This window comes from Dermacentor variabilis, chromosome 3 (assembly GCF_050947875.1).
Source record: "Dermacentor variabilis isolate Ectoservices chromosome 3, ASM5094787v1, whole genome shotgun sequence".
NCBI classification, from domain to species: Eukaryota; Metazoa; Arthropoda; class Arachnida; order Ixodida; family Ixodidae; genus Dermacentor; species Dermacentor variabilis.
The window spans coordinates 84,479,300-84,505,765 of record NC_134570.1 but is presented as its reverse complement, the minus strand read 5'-3'; the positions used below and the strand labels follow the sequence as shown (position 1 = coordinate 84,505,765).

The 26,466-nt window shown below is 43.7% G+C and overlaps 1 long non-coding RNA gene across 1 annotated transcript in view; it reads right to left on the bottom strand.

Moving 5' to 3' along the window:
• Positions 1 to 287: 287 nt before the first annotated feature.
• Positions 288 to 26,466, bottom strand: part of LOC142574025 (uncharacterized) — a 29,563-nt gene continuing 3,384 nt past the window's right edge. Inside the window, exons 2-3 of the long non-coding RNA XR_012826393.1 lie at positions 13,092 to 13,152; positions 288 to 472 (exon numbers count right to left, since the gene is read on the bottom strand). This is a non-coding gene — a long non-coding RNA (uncharacterized LOC142574025). The remainder of the gene's footprint in view (positions 473 to 13,091; positions 13,153 to 26,466) is intronic.

The following is a 26,466-nucleotide window of genomic DNA, read 5'->3' as shown; positions in this document are numbered from 1 at the left end:
GAACCCATGGTTTGAACTACATCACGGCAAGTACTAAAATCACGCTGAAGAGTCATGCAGAACAGGGCTCTAAAGAGTGCTACCCGTTCAACTTAGTGTTTTTGGCAACACTAGACTTAAAATATTTTGAAGCGACGTATCTCATAGACACTGTGCGCATTGTATGGGGACAAACTTATAATTATTAGACCATAGCTTGACTAAATTGCTGAACGAGGTCTTATTACTTCAATCAGTGACATCTCAAGCACTAAAGAAAACATAGATTCTTCGATAAAAACGAGGAACTCATTTTATTGCTCTGTATCCTCTTGAAGCAAGGTACACCTCAGTTGACTCTACGCCCGCCTTGCCGTTTGTCTCCGCAAGTACCCGTTTTCGGCCAACGGGTGGTACGGTCAACGCCGTTACATTCACATATTAGGCCACCCGGACATGCAGTAACGGATCCATTCTGATGCAGTTCACATCTCTATAACGACAAAAGCAAGTGTAAAAGAAAGAAATTTTCAGGAAAATCAGAACAGAATAATATCAAGAGAATTTTTCTTTTAGCGGTGTTGCGATAGTGGGGATTGGAGTTCCTTGCATTAAAACTTTCGTTCTCATATGGAATCACGATCTGTAAATGTAAGTTAACATAAGCGCATTACTGATCTTGAGAATGTTACCTGGAGCAATAATATTGTTTTAATTACTATAGGGCGACGTAGAGATAAGAACAGTGACACATTGTTTGTATGCAGGAGTACTTTTCGAGAAAAAAATAAACGCTCCCGAAATAGAGCGTTCCTACGGGATAGGTAGAACCTGTGAACGCCACGCACGTCATCTTATCAATTAGGTCAGATATTTTTCTCAAAGATTTCGATGCAAGCAACTCCTTAGAACTGAAGGACTCAGAATTTTGCAACAAAAGAGTTGCCTCCCAGAGCATGAGTGATAAGAAAAAAATGTGGGAGGCTGCCGCCTATTACCAGAACAACGGTGCAAAAGGTAAGCTGTGATACGTCCCTATTCTCATTGACAATGGGTGGTATATTTGTAGTGATGACAACAATGGTGTTGTAAAAGACACTAGCCATTCCACTAGTCCTACTGTCCTACTGTCCACTGGTCCTAGGCTTACTGACAAACCAGCTCTATTGATGAGTTTATTCTTTTGAATCTGGAGGCCAGAAACACTACAAATAAATTTCCAGCGTTTCTGTTTTAAATTTCAGCATATTCCCCTCGCATTGTTGTCATTACCGAAACCTTCCTGTATGATAGCATAGTCGTTTAGCATACTGCGCCACGGTTGAAACCTACCGCGCGGTTGCCATAGCCGGCGGTGTTGCATTATTTTTCCAGTTCTATCTTAAATTGTCGATTATTTCACCGCGATTTGACACGAAATTTGGTTGGTGCAAGCTTTACGCATAAAAGCAAGATACTGTTATCTGCGTCATTTATGGTCTTCCCAACTCATTTTCAGATCAACCACTTGCCCTCAGCACTCTCATGGGCACGTACAATCGCTCTGCATCCAACTTTATATACATTGCCGATTTCAATATCCTTGGTGTCCACTAACCTGCCTGTATTTTTTCCAGTCGTGAAGCTCACTTAGCTGCAGAGGTGATAAATCTTTCTTTTTTACCTCTTGGGCTGGCTCAAGTGGTGCGTGATGCTCCGAGGGAAAGTTCTGTCCAATGCCTTTGTTCTTAAGCAATGGCTCTGCCAATAGCCGATTCGAGTGTGAAGTGGTTTAAGGTATGTCGGACCACACGATTCTTTTGGTTACTCGTAAGTGCTATTTTTTAAAGCCATACATTTTCCGCACATCTAGTGGCGTTCAGAAAGTGAATGACATTTCAATTATAGAAACTGTTCTTGACAATTCTGACACGTTTAATCTGCTGAGTGTTAGTGATGATGTTGATAACCATGTGCGATACTTTGAAAAGATGGTGAGATGTGTACAAAGCGTTGCCGTTACATTGCACACAAAAAGCAAAACTCTCTGACTCCGCGGATGATAAGAGAGATTCTGCATATTTCACGTCGACTACGAAGGTACCAGCACACCAGGGAACCAACCGAACATAACAACTTTGTCCCCTTTGCTAACACAAAGAAGGAGCTACACCTAAACACCCATTAAACAAAAAACTACTTGTTTCAAGCTAAAGTTCCTCATTTCTTGAGGGATAAGCCTAGAAAACCTCGGTTTTCAATATTGCTGAATGCAGTTTTAACAAAATCCATCGAGGATAAATATGAAGTTGTTAATGACCCAGCAGCCATTTCTATAGCCCTAGATAAATATTTTAACTCGGTTTTTTTCACAAGACAATGACGAAGTTGATGCTTTTCACATTGACTTGGGCCGGTTTATTCAAGATTGTGAAGCCACCGCTGAAGGTATGTTGAATCTTGTGTTGATGTTAAATACTAGCAATACTTGTTGTCCTGATGGAGTTGAAATTTATTCTTTTACCGTTATGCTTGTAGTCTCCTCAGTATCTCATAATAAGGAAATCTACTTACTATAACTGAGACCTTCCCTACGTAGACAATGAGAGGAAATCAAACCGAGTGTCGTGAATTTTATTAGTCAGCTGATAATACGCCAACAAACTATGACACGAATGACAGTGATGAAGATATTCATTTTATTTGATAATTGAATTAAAGAATTGATTAGGTAAGGGAACTGAAATTGGAAAAAGAACAACTGGCCGCAGGTGCGATACGATCCCACGCCTTCGCATTACGCGTGCGATGCTCTCACCAATTAAGCTAACAATCCGGCAGCTTTGATGTCGTCAGGTAGCATGTCTGGGTTTATTGACCAGTTGTATTCATTCATAAAGTTTACGTAAAAGTGACGCCTGCGGCAGAAAGGGTGTTCCACTCCCGTAGCCAAGGTCTTGAGTAGTGGCACTGGCTTCCAATCCCGGCGTCAGTTCTAGTATTTACACATAAATACCCCGAAACGTAGATTAGGTAACAGGGCTGTTGTAGCTCATTTGGCAAGAGCAGCAGAAGCGTAATGCGTTGACGTGCGCAGGTATCCAATCTGCGGCCAGCTGTTTTTCACGCATTTCATTTCCATTTATAATGTGCTTAACTGAATTGGACAACGCAAGTAATATGACCTATGCTCTCCTTGGCGGGATGGTTTGTTGGGTTCCTATGAGGCGACTTATGCTATATATATATATATATATATATATATATATATATATATAAGTCCTCTAAGTCCTCTGACCAGTGCTGCATCACCACCCCAATCGTTTGAACAGCAATGAACGCGTCTCCGAATGCGTTGTTTCGTATTTTCGCAATAGGGCAACAGAGCTGACCGCCTTTACCGCCCCATATCGCTCTCTCTCTCTCTCTCTCTCTCTCTCTATATATATATATATATATATATATATATATATATATATATATATATATATATATATATATACAGAACTGGTGTTTTGTTCTACGTTGACAGACTTTTACAAACCGCGTGAACGCGTGCGAAATTTAGCCCAGTTCTGCTTACTGAGCAGAGACACTTTATGGAGTACACATACCACTTGCGCTGCAAATCAATAAACATTAAGTACTCATCAATTCAGTTCACTGATTCACATTTTTACGGATAACTTTAGCGCACATGATGCAATACGCTTATCGTGGACAATGATTTCCTAAGGCACTCCGACTTGGAACGAAATAAAAAAATAGCACCAAACTTGAGATAATACAGTCAAAGAGGGCTTAAAAATGTGCTGTTCTTCCGCTTACCTTCTTTAACGAAGCACTTTTTAGGCATAGAAGCCAAAAAATTACTGCTACACCAATGCCCTAGGTCACAAAAGTTGGGTGCGCACATCTCGAAACTCACGTCACCCTCAAAATGTTTTCTAAGTGGATATGACTTTAAATGTTTCAACTCCACTTCGTATATTGGAAACTGTGGTATAAAGTACTCAGCACAAACTTAATTAGGTAAACGGTGTTATTTAGTGAAACATTCACTTTATTGGGAAATGATGTTTGTCTCTGAGAGTATTCTTGCTCAATAAGTGAAACAGTTCTACCTGTCACGGAATAATAATTTTAAAATTCCATTATCAATAAAATACATATCTCTCTCTCTCTCTGTCTACATATATATATATATATATATATATATATATATATATATATATATATATATATATATATATATATATATATATATATATATATATGTATATATATATATATATATATACAGCGCGACGATGTTGGGAGAAGACGAGAGCAGCCTTCCCTCGCACTACAGTGTTGTTCAACGGCGGATTCGCTGGGGCTGGCATGCTTTTCCTGCGGGACAAATGTTTGCACATAAATAAATATCTGCGACTCTCAGCTGTGTATTGTCCAAGGGTGACTTAAGTCTCAATTGGCACACTTAGTCAAATGTTTACGTCACTTCTGCACTCAGCTTGCTCTGTTATGTGAAGAATTGTCCTGTGGTGACCTTCTCTGTCTTGACCAGCTGTAGATGTAGTGAATGCTGCGAGTTTCACGTTGTATTACACTGACTGCTATAAGCAACCAGCTTTAGCTTAATATCTACTATATTCTCCACTCGGACAAATGAACAATTCAGTTTGCACGCAATTGCTCTGGGTGGCGCGAGCCAATGGGGCCCCGAACTAAGGGCTCCACCCTGCGAGGAAGTCGCCCAATCTCATCATGAATAAGTCTGTCCTCTCTCTCTCTCCGCAAGAACGCCAATCGGCATGCGCACAAATTTTTTTAATGCGAGGATAAATGCCTCAGGGCATACAAGGGTATGAGATGGGGGTGGATAAGGATGATTAAATGAATGAAAAAAGATTTGCTGACCTAATGAAGTCCAAGAGGGATCGATAATGCGGTCCCTGCGTCCAAGCAGTGTAATGGCTCAGATTATGCGGCGAGAGTCCCGCTGCTGCGAGGTGCCGGAGCCTCGTCGGTTTCAGTGCAGGGCAAACCCACAGCAGGTGGTGGATGTCGGCTTCAACATTTCGCGACTTGCAGAGTGGACACTCAGGATGAGGATATAGCTGGCGAAAGTGCGGCCACTTCCTAGTCACAGCAGGAGTGAGGGCCTCCGAATCCAGTCCTCCGAAGCGCAACCTCCTCTGCACGGGTAAGACCGCGGGAGAGGTTTACCGCACATGGAGGTATGAGAGCACGTGTGCGGCGCCGGAGGTGCTCCTTTCTCGTTAAAAGGAGAGTGGCATCATCTAGGTGAAAGAGTTGAGGCAGTGACGATGAGAGGTCGCTAGACGGGTCGCAGAATCCGCACGGCTTTGGAAGCTTAGAAGGTCGCGTGGGATCCGTTCGACAGATATTGAGTGCGGGATGCGTGCCGCCAGAAGATGGATCTGTTGGCATATGTCAGGGCTGCGACTGACGCGTAGCAGAAGCCGCGTCGCCTGGAGGGCATCAGTGCGGATGACGATGTGGGCCGTGGGGACCATGGGAAAGGCGGCCACAGAGCACAACGCTTCCCGGACAGCTAGGAGCTCAGCACAAAAGGAGGAAGGAGGTTCTTGGACTTGAAACCGGGTCGTCTTACTAAGGGCAGGAGCACATGGGCAATAAATTGCAGTGGATGTTTCACAGCCCTTAATGCTTGCATCAACGTAAAGGATGATGGAGCCAAGCAGCAGGTGGGCATCTTGAGCTACGATTCGGTCACGAAGCGACGCCGCCGCGTGAGTTGATGTCGGGCGATGTCGGGAAGGCAGCTGGGGAGGATCAGGTAACAACAGATTTGTTGAAGGATGGTGGTCAGATTGTTCTAGAGAAACTGGCCACCCTGTATACGCAATGCCTCACGACCTCGAGCGTACCGGAATCTTGGAAGAACGCTAACATAATCCTAATCCATAAGAAAGGGGACGCCAAAGACTTGAAAGATTATAGACCGATCAGCTTACTATCCGTTGCCTACAAACTATTTATTAAGGTAATCGCAAATAGAATCAGGAACACCTTAGACTTCTGTCAAGCAATGGACCAGGCAGGATTCCGTAAAGGCTACTCAACAATAGATCATATTCACACTATCAATCAGGTGATAGAGAAATGTGCGGAATATAACCAACCCTTATATATTGCTTTCATTGATTACGAGAAAGCGTTTGATTCTGTCGAAACCTCAGCAGTGATAGAGGCATTACGGAATCAGGGTGTACACGAGCCATATGTAAAAATACTGAAAGATATCTATAGCGGCTCCACAGCCACCGTAGTCCTCCATAAAGCAAGCAACAAAATCCCAATAAAGAAAGGCGTCAGGCAGGGAGATACAATATCTCCAATGCTATTCACAGCGTATTTACAGGAGGTATTCAGAGACCTGGATTGGGAAGAATCGTGGATAAAAGTTAATGGAGAATACCTCAGTAACTTGCGATTCGCTGATGATACTGCCTTGCTTAGTAACTCAGGGTACCAATTGCAATGCATGCTCACTGACTTGGAGAGGCAAAGCAGAAGAGTGGTTCTAAAAATTAATCTGGAGAAAACTAAAGTAATGCTTAACAGTCTCGGAAGAGAACAGCAATTTACAATAGGCAGCGAGGCACTGGAAGTCGTAAGGGAATACATCTACTTAGGGGAGGTAGTTACGGCGGATCCGGATCATGAGACGGAAATAATCAGAAGAATAAGTATGGGCTGGGGTGCGTTTGGCAGGCATTCTCAGATCATGAACAGCAGGTTGCCATTATCCCTCAAGAGAAAAGTATATAATAGCTGTGTCTTACCAGTACTCACCTACGGGGCAGAAACCTGGAGGCTTACGAAAAGGGTTCTACTCAAATTGAGGACGACGCAACGAGCTATGGAAGGAAGAATGATAGGTGTAACGTTAAGGGATAAGAAAAGAGCAGATTGGGTGAAGGAACAAACGCGAGGTAATGACATCTTAGTTGAAATCAAGAAAAAGAAATGGGCATGGGCAGGACATGTAATGAGGAGGGAAGATAACCGATGGTCATTGAGGGCTACGGACTGGATCCCAAGGGAAGGGAAGCGTAGCAGGGGGCGGCAGAAAGTTTGGTGGGCGAATGAGATTAAGAAGTCTGCAGGCATGGCATGGCCACAATTAGTACATGACTGGGATTGTTGGAGAACTATGGGACAGGCCTTTGCCCTGCAGTGGGCGTAACCAGGCTGATGATGATGTATATCAGTTGGCTTGTTATCACTCAGCTGTACAAAACTCCAGGGAGGAAGAACTGGCGATGGTGGTGGTAGAAGTGAGTTCGAGAAAGCGTAAGCCCTGAGAGCACACGCTGCGTGTGAAAGGCTGGTCTTCAGCCTGCGATCATCACGTCGCTGCTGCACCAGCTCATCTAGTGTGTTCAGCTATGCATTTTCTTAGAGAGCCACGATCGGGTTGATGCGGGGAAGGCAAGTGATGACCCTCATTGCCTCGCGATTAACAGCCTCAAGACTATCCCATTGTGCCCTCGTCAAATTCTGGAATTGGGCTTGATAAATAAGGCGTGGTTGCACTACCGCCTTCACCAATTGTCGCGCAACATATGAGCTGGCGCAGCCCATTTTAGGAGCAATGTGCCTAATCAGACCCAACATCGGAACTGCCTGCTTTTTAGCGCTGGAGAGCCAAGAAGTTCCGGTTCCCGACTCGTGTACCATCAGACCCAGAATTTTTATAGTTGAACATTGTTGAGGAGGGGCTCCGGATAGATGAAGAGGAAAGGGTGTTGCAGAGAGTTTACGCCGGCCCCAGCGATTGGCGATTGACATGTAAGCAGATTTGCTGACGGAAAGCCTAAGGCCGACCGAAGAAGCGTAAGTCGCCGTGATGTCTAAAGCTGATTGAAGGGCAGCGGCTTGTGTCTGCAGGTCGTTATGAGTGCTCCATACCGTGATGTCATCAGCGTACGACAAGAACTTTATTTCGGGTACATCGTGTAAGTGCCATGCAAGCGGGATGAAAGCAATATTGAATAATGCGGGTGATAATACAGATCCCTGCGGTACGCCACGAAGAGGGACAAATGAGCCGACCGCGCCCCCACTGAGGTGAATTGCAAAATGTCGGTCTTCAAGGAAAGGTTTGACGAAATTCCGTACTCTAGGGGGAAAATGCACCATGTCAATTGAACCCGAGATGGCAGCATGACTGATGTTATCATACCCCTTTTCGACGTCCATAGCGAGAACAGTACGGACACTGTGGCTACGAGTTGACAATAAAACCGAGGATGCCAAGACAGCCAGCCCATCTTCAGTACCTATGGATGGACGGAAGCCGATTTGAGCAGGGTGGTAGAAACCGTGGTGCTCTAGCCACCACGACATTCGTGTCGCTAGCATTTTCTCAGCAAGCTTGCACAACGTTGACGTTAGGGAAATGGGTCGGAAGTTGCCAAGGTCAGTCGGCGGCTTGCTTGGTTTCGGAATCGGGATCACCATAGCTGACTTGCAGCCTGGAGGGACGACGCCATCTAGCCATACCTTGTTAATGGTGTCGAGGAGTTCAGGCAGCACAGCGGAACTCAGGTTCTTGTAGGCCTCATAAGTAATAGAGTCTGGACCTCGTGCTGTCTTGCGACTGGTACCATCTATCGCTGCAAGAAACTGAGGCATGCTGAAAGAGCTTGCAATCCCCTCGTAGTCTGCTGTAGATGGTAGCCTGTCAATGTGTGTCGGAATGCCTGCCAAGGAAGCACCATTGGCTGTTTGAGGCAACACTTTGTACTGCGGGAAAAACTTCCGGGTTGCTTCTCTGGCGAAATCATCCGGCGACAAGCCAGCAGCGAAGCAGGCTGTGGCTGCCGCGTCTGGACGGCGGCCACCGGGTTCCATGGCACGGAAAGTTCGCCAGAGAGAAGCATTCGATGTCTTGGGGGAAAACCATTCACACCACGTATGCCAGTGCCTCCGCGAGAGGTCGCGTTCATATCTGCGGGCCTTAGCAGTAAGGAAATTCAGTCTTGTACGTGCTTGTGCAGAAGTGGGGTCTCGGGATGCTGCCAGCTCAGCTTGTCTGCGAGCAACCCACAAGTTCAGCAAGCCGATATCCGGAGCCGGTCGATCGAGGTCTACCCAGCTGATGGTTGTAGCTTCATTGAGCGCGCTTTGTATGCGGTCAACAAGTAGTGGTGACGAATCCCCAGAGGTATCCTTGAGAACGTCACGAAATTCGTCCCACTTGACCACAGAACACTTGCGGCGCAATCGGCGGGCCTGCGATGGATGAAGGCCGATGATGATAGGGTGGTGGTCACTACCCCAGCAGTCGGGCTCCAGGTGCCAAGTGGGAGTGCCGGGACCCGACCACCACGTAAGATCCGGTGAGTATGTTGTACGTCGAGCTTGAGGCACATCTCGCGTTACTGAATCGGGATGGTTCAGCAGTACAAACAACGCATCCGCGAAGGCGTCCCGCACACGCCTACCTCGAGGGCTAGATGTAGGGTACCCCCAATCTGGGTGAGGGGCGTTGAAATCACCACCAACTAAAATAGAACACGCTGGGTATTTTCGACGGAAATTCACTAACCAGCCCAGATTAATTCTTGAAGAAGAGCCACCGGCTGGCCTTATGTAGTGTGACGCTACCACAACAGTTGCCTTGGGTAACTTCACAGCTACTGCCACTACCTCCTGATATGAGTTACAGCAGTTTTCAAGAGAAAGGCAGACCGCAGGATAGCGCGTATCAACATACACTGCCGCCTTTCCTGGAGGGGCAGCTGTGTGCACGCGACGGTCACTCATCGAAGTAGACACGTATCCACTGAAGCCCGGAATGGCAGGCAAGGCGCTGGTCTCCTGTAGTAACAGGGCCCACACCTGCAGCGTGTTCATACGTAGACGGGATTTAAGCTGCCCCACTTTCGTGGAGAGCCCTCTACAGTTACACTGAAGCACGCCACAAACACCTGTGCCCGCCATTTTGATTACGAGTCCCGGCGTTGCAAAATCACAGATGTCAGGTTGGATAACTGGCTGACCATGAAGCGCAAAAGGGATGTTGTAGACTTATCCGGCAACGGAGCTAAAGATCTGGTAGACTCTGCGACCGATACAGCAGGATGTGACAGAGACGAGGATGCAGCGGAATCGATATTTGTAGTGGTGTGAGACTCCACTGCACGTCGTCGACGCGCAAGTAGTTCACGGTGCTGTCGGAGGTTGGATACCTCCGCTAAAAGGCGGGCAATTTGATTGTCAACTGCTGCCATATCATCACGCGGATGTTCCGGCCCGCTCTGCTTCTGTATAACCAGCTGGCGACGGCGGTCTTTGCGAACTTTGTCACTGTAAGTCTGTTGGGAATGGGGTGGGAATGGGCAGTGGGGCGGAGAGCGGTGCATGTACTTTACTGCTGAGCCGATTTCACGGAGCGCGACGGTGTATTACGTTCCATTCTTTGTAGGTGTGAAGCCAGGCAGATTACCCCTTGTTTGCTCCTCTGGTTTATCGATATCTTATGAAGTATCGCTAGATAAAAGCAACACTTTGGAATATATAAATTCGCATGAAAGACGAATGAATGCTGCTATAAAAGCGTGTAACAAATACTTCCAAGATGATTATTTGCACGAAGATTTTGTACGACAATCTTTTATTATCGTTCACGTGTTTTTCTGATCAGTAGAAAATGCTTGCAGGAACTACGAGAGGCGGTTGATTGGCTTCGTACTGGTAGCATCTGTAGCGCGTTCAAATGATACATTTTGTGAACTCTTCAGTTATTCTTCTAAAATTGTAGCGGCTCCCGCGATCTGGGTTCCCTTTCTTTGAGATGAGATTTGAGTGTGCAGCCGCGTGTCCAATTCATTTTCAGAGCGCACACTACACGCAGTGAAAGTTCGTTTTTCCCTTTGCAAGTAGTCCGTCGTTAAAACTTCTCCTCTATCGCCCCCCCCCCCCCCCCCCCCCCCATCGCGCCTCCCGCACTCCTTCTCGTTTCTGGTGTCTATTTGAGCTTATAGATTCCTAAACTTCTGTATCATGAGAAGTCAATAATCAAAGACACCAAGGATAACATATGGGAAATAACTTGTACTGAGTAATTGAATTAAAGAAATGATATATTAATGACAATGAAAGTGGATGAAAAAACAAGTTGCCGCAAGTGGGGAACGAACCCGCGTCTTCGCATTACGCGTGCGATGCTCTCACACGCGTAATCGATCGCACTCGTAATTTGAAGACGTGGGTTCGTTTCCCACCTGCACCAAGTTAGTTTTAATGCACTTTCATTGGCAATAATTTATCGTCAATTTAATTCACTTAGTAAGTACCAGTAATTTCCCGTATGTTTTCTTTGGTGTCTTTGTTTGTTGGGGGGGGGGGGCTTCTCATGAAATGATTAATGAAAATCGGGCCCCTCGGTTAACCCCCTTTCTTCATAAACTGCTGTAGTAAGTCATTTTTCCTTCTTCGCCGACATGTCCAGGATCTGAGGTCTGGTGTGCTCTCGACGGCAAAATTCAACGCAATATTTCAAAAATATTCCTCTCACAAAAGGTATCACTACTGAGGCGAGCGGCACACCACAGATACAAGATACAGCTGCAATTTTTGTTTATTTGGACGTTACCTTGAAGTTGATGTCTTGTTTCTCACACATTGCAATGAGCCAGCACTTTTGCACTCCATCAATAGCGCAGGAAGCCTTTGTGGTGCCCATTTGGACAGCTTCAGCAGTGAGCTAAATTTCGTAAGAATTTTTCAGCAAATGTAGCACTTGACCTTTTTTGTCTGCGAAATTTCGGTAACATCTCTTCCGCGGTTGTATGAAAAATGGCATGCTTCAACACATTTCACTTTCTTTATTATTATATTTCAGTAGCTGGCCCGGGGTATTTGCTTATACCGCATTTTATCTAGACTAGATCACTTGGTACCCCGTGAACCTTATCGTTTGGGTGTGATATGCCGAACAAACGTTCGAGAAGTGACGTTGTAGCTTAATATAACTTCTCAGAAGTCCCATAAGAACTTCTTGTTATGCAGTGTTATTAGTTGAGTAATTCCCAAGGAACGTTCTACCAAAAATAGTTTTAAGGTTTAGTTACACTAGCAATAAAAGTCAACTGAATCTCGTGAGGCAATAATGCGAAGCTGTTGGCTCACGTCCGCAGTAGAGTAGCGCTCCCAGTGTCACGGCCAGCTGCACAAGCAATATTACTGCCCTGTGTGCTCTCATACCTTACTGTAAAGTGACATCACGTTTTCGTCAAGGCCTCCACCTACTTTTGTTTTTAACTCCTCTTTTTTTTCAGGCCAGGTCTCGTTTAGGAGGGGCTTCGCCTAATGTTTGTTTCACGGAAATGCTTGCGTTCGCGCTGCAACTGGCTGCGCGTGCACTGGCTATTGGGACGTGCAAGGTAGTAGGCGCATTTAATGATTTCTACTTTGCTTGCGAGAAGACTGGCTTTTCGGAGGAAGCTTGGTTCAGAGGTTAAGGAAATGGGGCGTTTTGCTAGAATTCGTAGTTGCTATTTAAGTGAGCACTGGTGCTGTATTGTGCAAACATAATTGTCATCACATTATCTACACCATAATCTAGTTTGGTCGCAATTTTCTCTAGCAAGGGGCTCTTCTAAACGGTACCACGTAGTCAGGAAAGGATCGCAAAGAACAGCACCAGGATATTGTTGTGTCCATAAATAAATGAAAGGATTAATTAATCAATAAATATCGTGAAAGAGCAACTTCATAGAGGAAAGCTAGACGCTCGATTCGGTTGGGACGTTCCACTACTCGCATGGACGAGACAAGGAGAAATCATGAAAGGCATGTGGTGATTAAAAATGGCATTTATATAAAAACCTGGAATATACAAGCACTCCTTGTACGGGCACTTAGTCTTTGCATAATATTTGTGATATGGTAATAACTCAGCGCTATCAGTTTGCGGGACTTTATGTTTTGATAGAGTAACTCAATAATGCACAGATATGTCAAAAACAGTAGTATTTTCTAACGCTACCTGTAACTGCTGCAGAGTGCTTCCGGAAATTATTGCAATGAATGGTAGTCGAGGTTATAGTGATTGAGGGCATCAAACCACTTACTCCCTGGCACTTCTCACTGCTTCCACTTCTTGTGTTCAAGGCAGATCCAAGGTTTCGGGTCCTGAAATAAACTCATGGCAATCAATTCCATTGATCTCGAAACATCTTGATTTCATTAGTACAGACGTAGCCTATGACATATATTCATACACAATACTTTTCGAATTACCGCACTTCATATTGCTGAAGACTTTCTATAACTTGTGCTCAATGTGGACGTGTCGGACGTACTGCAGAGGATTGCGCAAAACTTAGGCAGTAGCAATAAATAAAACGTTATGCAGTAAGCTTGAATAACGATGCAAATAGCAACAGAACATGAGATTAAAAACTATATTTCCATCAATAAAGCAAGATGTACGCTTTTTCAGCGCACATACGTTGAATGGAGAATAGGCATATTTCTGAGGTGAAAACAAAGTTCAAAAATTTAAGCAAAAATTAAACAGCAAACCTTTCTAGAAAAAAAGAAAAAAAAAGATGTTACCGAAAAATCGCCTTCTGAGACTAGTTTCCTTTTCACTTGATTACGGAAGCGGCAGCCTATGTGCGATGCTCTACGCATCGCACGCGTCATTGGGAAATGTGCGATCGTTTCCCGCCTACGGCTAGCTATAGGTTCATCCACTTTCATTGTCAATAATTTATCATGAAAGTACAAGTAATTTCCCCTATATTGTCCTTGGTGTCGTCGGTGGGATCTTATGATATGATTATGTATGTATGTATGTATGTATGTATGTATGTATGTATGTATGTATGTATGTATGTATGTATGTATGTATGTATGTATGTATGTATGTATGTATGTATGCATCCGGCCGGTATGGTGGAATATTGGCAATGGTGTGCGACGGGTGTCAGCCGTACGTTAATAAAAAGGGTGAAAAGCCGGTGCTGCTCTGAGTAGGAGTTTATTACCCATACGCTACGAAGGGCTGAATAGTCTTCATCTCCTTACAGACACACACACACACACACACACATATATATATACATATATATATATATATATATATATATATATATATATATATATATATATATATATATCAGAAGACTACTATTCAGCCCTTCGTAACCTATGGGTAAAAATGGCTGCTCAGAGCACCATCGGCTTTTCACCCTTTCTATTAACGTACGGAAGACACCCGTCGCACACCATTGCCAATATTCTACCATACTGGTCGAATGCATCGAAATGTCTACCTATTTCTGCCAGGGCAAGATATGCTGAAGAATACCGCTATCTCGCACGGGCCTTTGCCTCTAATGAACAAGAACACCACCAGAACACCCACCTTCCTTCCAGGAGCGCTTATGTAGCTCTCCGTTCCTTTCGCTACACTTGGGCTCTCTACGAAACTACCGCTAAGTATGAATGGCCATCCCGGATAATCTTTCGCTCATCTCCGATTGACTACGTGATCGAACCCATTGAACCGTGCTCGGACATGCGTCGTCCTGGATGAAACATTGTCAACGTCGAGTGCGTCAAGCCGTACTATGATGCACTCATAGTGAGGAGCTGTTAGGTTGCCGGACGGCTCCCTTTTTGTTCCCGGGGGTACTTGTCGGCTCAACTGACGGTCGGCTCAACCGTTGGTGGCTGATAAACAGCTTTGAAATATAAATAACGCATACGCGTACGCTCTTTGTACTCCTTGCTTTACGCTATACCTCCATGACTTCTGCTATCTCTAATGAGTGTATTCAACTCGATTCAGTCATGTCCTGGAATACTTTTGGGGAAATACTAATTCGCCACACCAATACTTGATGTAAAAATTTGAAAGCAAGGGTAGTTGCTGGAATGTCATTCCATGTGTTTCCTATTTTGTGTGCGCTTTGTCCATACACAGTATATCCTCATGTCAGAAAAGTCGCCAGTTTCCTCCAATTTTTTTCATTCCGCTGAGAGATATGAATGTAAAGACGCATAACTGAATGCGTTCGTGTCTTTCTGGGAATTTCACAAATACGAGTAAATTGTTTCTTGCTTACAAACTGATGCCCTCCTTTAAGTAAACAAACGCTTTTCCTTGATATTAAATTATTATTCTTTGGTGCCGCTTGTAGCAAGATACTGAGCCTGTGTAACACAATTACGGCTTTCTTACTCGACCATGAAGCCAAATGTAATACAGCTGTAAAATGTTTCCAGAGCGAAAGCTGTGGCAAACGATTGTATTCGGTAGATACAACACTCAGGTAAGGAAGGGTTCTTGGTACCACTACATCCTTTGACAAGTTTTCGAGTGAATTCATGGCCAACCTTGTATCCGTTGAGAAAAAGTTCAAACGAAGTTCTTGTCTGGCCTTCAATTTGAACAGCTTTTAAACTTTCATTTTTGTCTAAGAATAAAATTTAGGAGGGAAGAGGTCGAAATATTTTGCATTAGCGTTCAGGTTATACAGAGACAAAATATTTCCCTCACTGATTGCTGCACCCTGCATTAATGCCAATCGTAGTTTAGGAGCTGTAACACATGTGTTCGATGTAATAGATATAGAACTACATTTTGAAACATTTTGGTTAGCTATCGGATCATGCGACAAATATAGACGGCATTGCAATCATAATTATTGCCTGTATTAAAAAGGTATTTTGTCCCTTACATATATATGCATATAGAAAAAATTCTTAAACACTAAATTTTACGAAACATTTTTATGTCATGAATATAACTATAAGAAACTGGTTCCTTCTGTGGTAGATACACAAGGAATTTTTACGGTACAAACAGCCTGCTGAATAACAGAAGCTGCCCACTACTGGTGCGTCAAATGAACCATACAATTTCCCCCTCACGCAACAAAAAATAAACAGAGTTCTTTCTGCAGGAAAAACACAGCGCCAGGTCATGACCGTATTCACTACGCCATGCTAGCTCATCTATCTCAGGCATCTGTAGATGCTCTCCTTAAATTTTTCAACATAATCTGGGAATCTGGTATAATGCCAGAAGACTGGAGAAAGGCAACAGTAGTTCCATTTCTAAAAGCCGGTAAATCCCCAACATCCGCAAGTAGCTACAGACCAATTGCTCTCACAAGGTGCCTGGCAAAATCATATGAAAGCATTATCAATATAAGACTCCCATTTATTTTAGAATCAAGAAACCTCATAGAACCCCACCAGTGTGGATATAAAAAAGGTTGCTCAACTACTGACAACCTTGTCCGTCTAGAACATGAAATTCGATGTGCATTTTTACACAAACAACACTGTCTAGCAGTTTTCTTCGATTTAGAAAAAGCCTATCCTACCGCATGGAGATATGGAATTTTACGAGACCTGCAAGACCTCAGCATCCGTGGTAAAATGCTGAATTGCCTAGCTGATTTCATGTCTAATAGAACATTGCAGGTACGTCTGGGTTCAGTACATTCTCATACATTTACGCAGGAAAATGGCGTTCCACAAGGCTTTGTTCTCAGCACGACACTGTTTATAGTAAAAATGAACTCAGTTATTAAGACTATACCGTCGTCTATTATGCACTCTGTTTACGTTGATGATCTCCAAGTGGCTTGCCGCGCCTAAAATTTGCCAACCTGTGAAAGGCAGCTTCAAATCACAATAAATAAACTTACACAATGGGCTAACAAAAATGGTTTCCGTTTCTCCACACAGAAAATACTGTTTTGTTCTCTCGGAAACGAGGGCTACACAGCGATCCATTTCTAAAATTTAATGACACCATACTGCCGGTGAAACAAGACCATAAGTTCTTAGGAGTAACCTTTGACACCAAACTTAACTTCCTAGCACACATAAAAGCACTGAAGATTAGAACAAATAAAGCTATAAATATCCTTAAAGTTTTGTCTCATAAGCACTGGAGTGCCGACCGAACGTGTCTTTTACGTGTTTATCTGTCTCGTGTGCGTAGCCTTTTAGGCATCGGTTCCGTGGTTTACGGCTCAGCCAGATAGTCCTACATCCAACGACTTGATCCACTACATAACCTTGGACTGCGACTGGCAAGTGGTGCCTACAGAACTTCACCTATTCAAAGTTTATACGTCGAGTGTAATGAACCCTGCTTAGAGCAGCGCAGAGCATTACTCACTTTTTTTACGTACTCAGAATTCAGTCATCCCCACAACACATATGCTACAACATCCTCATACAATGCAACTCACGCTTACACTATACAAATAAACCGCACATGATGAGACCACTTGTCCTGCGCTATGAGGAATATTTTCCGGATTATGACATTCTTCACGAAGTCCTCCAGTTTGTCAGAAAGCCACAGCGTTTGCCCCCGTGGTACGATCTTGAACCGTTATTTGACTCGACATTGACACATTTAAAGCAGAAAGACACCCCACGCGAACATATTATACAAGAATTCCGTGCCCTTCTGGACAAATATCAAAATCACATGGAATTGATGGCTCTAAAACGAAAGCAGACGTGGGTGTGGGGGCCGTAACGAAAAATTGGGAAACAATTATTAGACCATATATATGTTCAAAAATTCTGTCAACACGTTTAATGTAACGCCCTGCGCAGTGAAGAACCTGAAATACATAGAAAACTTTGGTTTCCAAAAGCATGTTGCAGGATTTTCCTCTTGCAAATATATAAACACGGTAGTGCTGGAGGGCAGGGGCGCGCTCTTTCAATTAGTGTGCATTTGTGGGTATGTAGTGGAACTCCTGGATATTTAGGTAGCACACAAGACCATTCAATGACATCATAATGTGATAGCGTAATGGCCCGAAATCAAAACCATAGCCCTGAAATCTTAGAGCCATCCATTTGGACACCGGAGACAGTACCAAATTCTTCTATGATAGAAATAATTTTATCAATGTTGTGCTTGTCTTTACAGAAGAATGGGATATTATCAGCTTTGTTATCTGACGATGAGCTTTATTAGCTTAATATTGCCAGCGATAACAGCTGTGACTCACAACCAAGAATAAATAAAACCACGAACGCTGCTGCAGTACAAAACGCTCAATCAGAGTGGTTCTAAGTAAAGGCAAAAAAAAAGAGGGGGGGGGCGAGCTGTGACATAGGACATCCTCTTTTCACGGAAGAATGGATGTGGACTATTGTCTACAATTGAGTTTTACAAGGAGTATAACAAACTAGAACGCCATTCAACACTGTGTATGCAACATTGGTGCACACTAAGATAGAAAAGAAAAAGGAATGCCGGACCGGGTCAAATGTTTTTGAGAGGTCAATCTGAATGATAGGAAGTTGCGTACAAGAAGTAGAACAGTACTCAAGATTTGTACGAGTGAGTACGTTTATATCGAAAGGCCTTTGATACCATATGCTTAATCATGAGCAATAAGCATTGTAATGACTACCTGCAAACGATTTGACAAACTTATAGCAATTAGGCTTATAGCAATTATAATTCTTATAATATTATATATAATTATAATTATATAATTATTATATTATATAATTATAATTATTATATAATTTTAATTATTATTATAGGAATTAATTTTTAGGCAACGTTTGATAATGTACTAGGTACAGGACAATCAATAAAATGTAATATTTATGTCAGTATTTTAAATTATTACCAGAGCGCGGCTTTTTGTGAAACATTGCTGTAAACCATGTAATTCAAAACTCATTAAAAATATCATCTGTAGAACGGGCCCTAGAATTGAATTAAAGGTCTCATAAAATTCACCTGAAATACCATAAACACCTGGAGTTTTTGACATGGGTAACTTATCAATAGCAACCTCTACCTTCCGTTATTAATTGGGACCACTTATGATTGAACAGTGTTCGCCATTTAGAGGAGTTATTATAGATGCAAATTAGAGTATAAGGTTGGCATCCTGGTCCACAGAAACATAACTGAAGGGCGCCGAATAGAAGTGTTCGAATTGTGACAGAATATCACTCGTGTCCATTACTAAGGTGCCATTCGAACACATGTAAGTAATAACTTTCGCAGTAGCGTGGCCGCAATAATAAATCAAGGCTTGACGGGTCTTCTCAGAAAGCTCTCAGAAAGCGGGCGCCTCTGTAGCGCACTGCGCGAAAATATTGCAAGTAGTGTTTGGCGTCGCAGTGGCATAAGTGCACGTTCAAGCAGATTCATGTTCAAGCTCATAAAGGCTATAGCGACATTTTTTCATAGTTTCGCATATTTCTCCGCATATTTTTTATAGTTTGACCTAATAGAACCAAGTTCTGTGACAATAATTCTCATTTACTGCTTCAATGAATCCGTGCAGAGAATAAAGGCAAATCCAGAGCGAAGCAATTTTTCAGAGCTAAGCAGACCTATTCTGTGAACGAAATAGGATGAGTTTTGCAAAGGACACCTCTAGAAATCAACGATGACGAAATATATATACAATCGAGTCGAGAAGGTGAACGGTCTTGAATGTCCGTATATCAGATATTTGCCTCGATGCTCCTATATCTATTAGCCACGCATTTCCAGTGGTGTTAAATAGCGTTTCACTACTTTTGTCCCTATGAGTATTATACAATGAATGATCATTCACCTTGCGTACACAGTTGATATCTCCTAAGAGAACAACACTACGCTCCGAATCTAGTAAAGGAGCTAGAATATCAAATAAGGGCATCCTTCTTGCGAAATCATTGAATGCATAAACGGTAAAAATGCGTTATGGTACACTGCGTGGCATAAAACCGCATCGGCCGCCTTGCAATGCCTACATTGTAATTTAAGGCCGTATACTGAAGGGTCTTCTGCAGAAAGAAAAGTAACCTGCCGAAAACCGAATATCATGCGACAAACAAACATTGTACTCGGACAAAAATGGTTCTAATGGTTCAAATGGTTCAAATGGTTCAAATGGTTCTTGCAGTGTGGTCATCACTTTCGATCTTTGTCTCCTGAAGGGCGACAAAGTCATTTGCTGGATTTGAGTTAGCGTAGCTGCTATTTCTTCTGAAGGGACCAGAGACCTCGTACATAAAGTTTTGCGAAAGGTAATTGCAGTGAGAGCGCCTTGTTGATTACACACCATTTGCTGTAACTGCACCCTTAGATCGGTGTGGAGGGTGAAGGAGATTCCTTTTCTACATCAACACCAGGCCTCCTCGATCTTGACCGTCGGAATCTCTCCATTTGTTTAAATGGACGTTGGCAAAGCGGTTAACTTGTAGCACTGGGCGTGCTGTTTTCATCATTGGACACGGAGGTTGCTGAGACACAACGCTTCAACAAATATTTCCTGGAGAGTGTGTTGGTCATAGGGTCAGGGCACTGGCTCTATACCTGAGCAGTGGTGTTTTCTACAGCTGGTATATCTTGTTTGTCATGCTCGCTGCTAACTGTCTCAATGGCTTCTGGCTTTTTACTCTCCTTTGCTGCCTCTTCCACAGGTACCGATATGGCCATTGTAATGAGCTCAGTGGATGCTGTCATAATAATTCCTGCGCCGAGTGGTGACGATTCTTCGCTGATGTCAGCTGGCAGATCTCTCGTCGCATCTAGGACCTCTGTGAAATATATGATGTGCTCATGCAGTGCATAAGGTGAAGTCGTGTACGATGCCGGAGCTTTTCAATGTACATTGCTATACAATCGTCCAACCTACGCGTCCTACAGTGTTGGCGAATGTAACAAACCATGTGGTATCAAGCTAGATTGCTGGCCTTCGATGAATACCGCGGACTGTCTATAGATGTAGTATATCAGCGACATCAACTCCACCGGTGAGTGACAGCAAATCTCGATTAAGGGTTTGCATTTCTTCCATATCTGATACTTTCCAGCTTTCTTTTATATTGATAACACCTTTCTGAAATTCTGAAGTGCCTTGCGTATATAAGCATACAAGCCACAGCAGCTTCATCTTTATTTCCACTGGCCCTGGATCAAACAGAACAAATTGCTAAACTTTACCAGACATTCACCGCAGGCAATTATTCTGACCTTCTCAGAGGTCGTTTTGCATGTCAGCATCTGGACACGAAAGATCTGAAACTGCCCAATTATGCTTATTACTATCAAGTCTATTATCTTCCGGAAATCATATCTAATGTCTTTAGCAGGGTAAGGGTTCCTGGCTAGGTCAGAATGTAGGACAACGCAGTCGGTGACCAGCTTGCCAGTTGAGAGATGAGGCAGGACTATGCGATAGTCATTGCTACTCGCTTGACCCTGGGCAGCACATTTGCCAGAAGCCGAATAATGCTTTTAAGCGGAGGACATCAAAGCGTGACCGTTCGGAACACTGTCTTCTTCCACCTGCACCAACACTGCGACGTCGCTGCAATGGAGATGTCATGCAGCAACGTTGCACCGCGTCACTGTTTAAACAGGTGACAGTGACATCGAGGCCGACCGCGTGGTTCGGCTTTTCCTAGCGGCCAATTCACTAGATGACGCCATTGTCTCTCCAATAAATGCAATCATAACTTCGCGAGTCCCCAGAATCGATTTGGCGTTCAAGAACATGCCAAGTGAGTTAATTATGCATCGACATAATACTCCGACCGCCAGGCCAAGCTACTGTTCTTCAGATTGGACCCGCGTATGCCATCCCTGGTGCCCGTGAAAGACGACGACGAATAAGATACAGCGAGCTCCGGGTGCCTGTCGGACGATGATTACGACATCCACCACAGTATGAGGTAGGGTTCGCCTACGAACTCAATGAAGACATGTAGCAAGGCCGCTGGATAAAAAATTATGGAGCTCCTACGCTAGGCGCGAGTCGATGTAAGCGAAGCTTTCTGTGCTGTTTGCTTTAATTGACGATAATTAGCGGTTATGTTCGCAGCGATTGTTTAATTTCATCAACGTTTTGTGAGCATGAGAGTGGTGAGCTGAGGTTAACGGTTACCTTGGGCGCACCACTGCTGTATGTCTCTGCAGTACACAAAACACAAAGGGAGAGGTATTTGCTTGAGGCGCTGTTGTGCGCCATATTTGATAACTTCTGAAAGGGTTGAGCATTGTCATTGCCTCACATGACACATCACATCGTGGCAGAAGCTATAAGCTTGAATTGGATTATGGGGCTGTACGTGCCAAGAGGCCCAATCGGATTATGAGGCAGGCTGTAGTGGTGCACTCCGGGCTAATTTTGGTACGGTGGGGTTCTTTAACGTGTCCCTAAATGAAATTGCGAGAGCGCTTTTTATTTCGCCCCTGTCTAAATCCGGCTGCCTCGGTAAAATCCGCGACTTCGAGCAATGGCATTGCCGCCAAGCTATCGCGGTGAGTACAGAAGTGTTGATTTGACGTGCCACCGCTTCCGGTGTGCCGCGTAAACGCTGCGGTGCGCTTTAATCACTGCGGCTCTGCTTCTGCACCCCCTGGGCAAGTAGTGCGCCAGACATATTTGCATGGTTTTATTCATTTATGTTATTTATTACATAATTCCAGCCTGGATGTCAGGCTTTAGCCAGGAGGGGGGCTACATAGGAGTACAGTGTATAAGAATATGATGCACATTTGGTTAAGTACGGCATTAGAAGAACCCACATAAGACGTACAAAGCAAAGTACAGGCAAAATGCCACGACAATGTCAAGCGACCTTAGCTATTGCGGAATGCACTCAAGAAAGAAGACACCGAAGAACACTCAACCACAGTGGCAGGTAGGTTATCCCATGTGCGAACTATGCTCATGAAAATGAGGCTTTGAACACATTTGTTCTGCACACGAACTCACTCACCTTTTTTGAAGGGAAAGCACAGGTTTTTCGCTGGGTAATTGAATGAAGATATGTATTTTTGTTTATTCCAAGTTGGTTATTGTAAATTAGGTAGAACTGTTTGTTTCATTCCGTGCGTCGTCTTGCTCGTAGGGTCTCGAAATTGGCTGTTTGCAAAAGGGCTCATGTGGATTTTTTCCAACTATAACAATTGTGAATGAACCAGAGACATTTCCATTGGACATTCTGAAGTTTGCTAATTATGCTCTTTGTGTGTGGATCCCAAAGAACCGCTGCATATTCTAAAACTGATGTGATGAAAGTTTTGTGCGCGAATAGCGTAATTTCTGTTGCGGATTTACCCAGGGTTCTTCTTGAATATCTGAGCTGCTTCCCTGCCTTATTTACAGTATACGTTCAGTGGTCATTCTATTTCAGATCTGATGTAATTATGACTCGAAAGTATTTGTATTTCGTAACTTCAGATAAGAGTTGTTATCTATGTTGTAGTGGAACTTCTACGGATTAACTTTGCCTGTCACAGTCATAGGTGCTTTTTCTTTATAATTAATGCACATTTGCCTAGTTGAGTACCAGGCTTGAATTTTACGTAGAGGAATATTTAATAATTCCTGATCGTTGTGGCACAAAATCTCATGGTAATGTGTAAACTCATTGGCAAACAGTCGTATTTTCTTTAATATATTGGCAGCAATACTATTTATAAAAAACAAGAAAAGTAATGGTCACAGGACGGAACTCCGTGGAACACCAGATTCTACAGGGGCAGAGTCCGAACTGATTCCATCAATGCGTGCTGTTTGATGCCTGGGTGATAAGTATGCCGCTAGCCATGTAAGCAATGTGTCGTTTTTAAGAAAAGGTTTAAGTTTTAAAAGCAGTTTTTGTTGGAACGGTCTATCAAAAACTTTCTGGAAATGCAGAAATAAATGTCTGTTTGATTACTCTTATCTAATGCTGCTGCAAGGCTATGGAGAATTTCTAATAGTTGCTTTACCGTGGAATGTTGTCGATGGAAACCATGCTGTCGGCTATGAATAATGCAGTTTTGTAAGCAAAAGTGTAATTGTGTGCGAATAAAATATGTTCGAGTATCTTCGCACATGTACATAGTAAGGAAATAGGCCTGGAAGAAGAGACAAGAGACCGGTCGTTTGTTTTCGGTATTGATGTGATTCTAGCATATTTCCAATCGTTGGGAAGTTCAGCACGTGGCAATGATTTGTCAAATATCAAACATAAGTACATTGCGCACCATTCAGCGTAAGCGAAGAAAAACGAAGCAGAAATGGAGTCAATTCCCGGGGACTCTCTGATAACTACATTGAGCAGAAGGGTCAGTACACTCTGTCTACTTATAGACAGATTATTTATTGCAGGAATTTCGTCGAAAACGTTGAATTTTCGAATTACATCTTCACCCCTGGTGTTCAAGGTACAGAAGTAAAGGTTTAAGGCACCCGCTACCTCCTTTTGATCCGTCGCCGCAGTCCCGTTTATCAGAACGTCCGAAACTGATTGCTTCTTTGAGACAAGTAACGCCAAAATTTTGCGGCGACGCAAGAAGAAAATCTGTTAAACAGCGCTTTTATAATGGTCTTTACTTTTTTGATAGCACTCTTGAGAATCAGTCTCAGTACAGATAACTGGCGTGCGCCCGCCGGGGAAGGGCGTTGTAGATACACTCTGAGAAAAGTTTACATCCTTTGAGTCGTATCTCGCCACACAACAATAAACGTCATCTGTCTTGTCCGCATTTCCTTTCTTTAACTCTAACAAGCTCGGTACTTCTCAGTGACGAACCGCATGCGTGTTATCAGCATGACGTAGCATTACCGACAGGAAAGTAGCGGGCGCGGCGATTTCATGAAAGGAAACGCAAGCAAGGCACATGAAAATTATTGTTGTGTGGTAGATATACACCCCAAAGGGTGTAAACGTATTTTAGAGTGCACTGTTTCCTTGCTTTTTTCAACTTATGTCCTGGACTGGCTATTTATTTAGTCATCCAAGGCTTGCAAGTACGTATACGACCTTTTTGTGTGGAACGAAGCATTTTGTGCAGTGCATGACTAAATCTTTGAAGAGCAGCCATAACGTGTCAACGGATATGCTATTGCGTCTTCGCTGTTCGCTAGTGAAGCTGGAGACTATGTATGGAGCCTCTTGAATTGTTTGCTCTTTCCGCGCTAGAAAGCTGCATTTACACCAAACAGCTGTGTGGTACGCATATACAAGAGCTATGTTAGATAGGAGTGGCGATAGTATCGCTCCTGGAGAGTATCCTGGAGGGATACTGCTGTGGCTGTTCGGTTGGTAAGGGAGGACCCAACATAGGCAAATATTCGCTGACAGCATCTTTTGTCGTTGAGTTCGGTGAGTACTCCTTCATGTGAAATGCTATCAAAAGCGCTCCTGAGGTCAAGGGCCGGACTCAGGTGTTCTCTACCATAGCGTATATGGACAAGATTTAGCTTAGAAGAAAGAAGGCGTCCTGTGAGGAACGTCCTTCCCTCAATCATAGCATGCTGTTTGGAAAAAGGCTATTGGGTTTAATATCATTTTGAAGCTTATTACCAAAGACCTAACAGTACTCCCATGCACAAGCGGAGCGATATCGGGTGCGAGGGCTTGAATGCTGGGGTTTTGCCTGCGTTAGGAATAATTATAATCTTAGCTTTGTTCCATTCGGAATGTGCGTGACCTTGTTCCTAGCAGCGTTTGTTAAGGTATTCCGTGTTATAGTCTAAGAGATCGTCACTGAGGTTCCAAATGATTGCATTTCTAATTTTATGTAGCCACAGTGTTGTGTTTATTTTCGTTCCTTGTGCGTTGTCAGAGACTTCTGCTTTGGTGAGGGGGGGGGGGGCGTACAATTCTGGCATGAAAGCGCAATAGTACAGTATGTTACTATCCGGGTATGGTGCTTCTCCTATATCGTGTGGTTAAGGCTTTGGTCCACTTGTGGTCTGTATCCGGGAACTTGTGCGGTATTAGTTGCGATGGTCGAGTCATAGCCGTTTTGGATTTGTCGGGTTTCAGCTTGTTACGCAAGCTTTTTCGCGGTTGTGCTGTGCCTAAGCGGTCTTGTAAAAAGCTACATAATTTTGCCCATCCTTCCGGTGCTAGCTGAGCTGCATAACATTCGAACCTTCTGAGAGGGCAGATATCGTAATTATAGGGTGCACTTGAGGCGTTGTTTTTGCGCCATCTGAGGAAGCTTTTACGACTTTTTCACAAATGGCGTAAGTAGTGTTTGACTGCTGGTGGTTTCAGTGCGCTTGAGCTTTCTTGAATTTTGATTAGGGACCTCGTTTATGGGTTGAATCCAATTGTCGACATTGCTCGGAATGTGATGAAGTACGGGGCGGGAGTGGAAGGTGACAGAATCCGCTAGGATCCTGTCACCCACCACTCTGCGGAGTTTGGGAGGTGATGGGGATACATTAGTGATAATGTAATCGCTTCCCAAGTTATCTTCTAGGTTGATGCAAGTTTATTTACTTATTTATTTATAATATTTATTAATTTATTACGATATCAAGAAATATCTCGCATACTTTTAGGAAGGCATTGTGCAAATGGGAACTGCGCCCTAGTTGCACAACTTCTCCCACCAGTTGAAGAAATTAGCCTGAAAGTACAGCGTTCCCATGGTCTTCTCGGCTCCTGAGAAATTGGGACGCACATGACGAGTAGTGGACTGTTCACGCG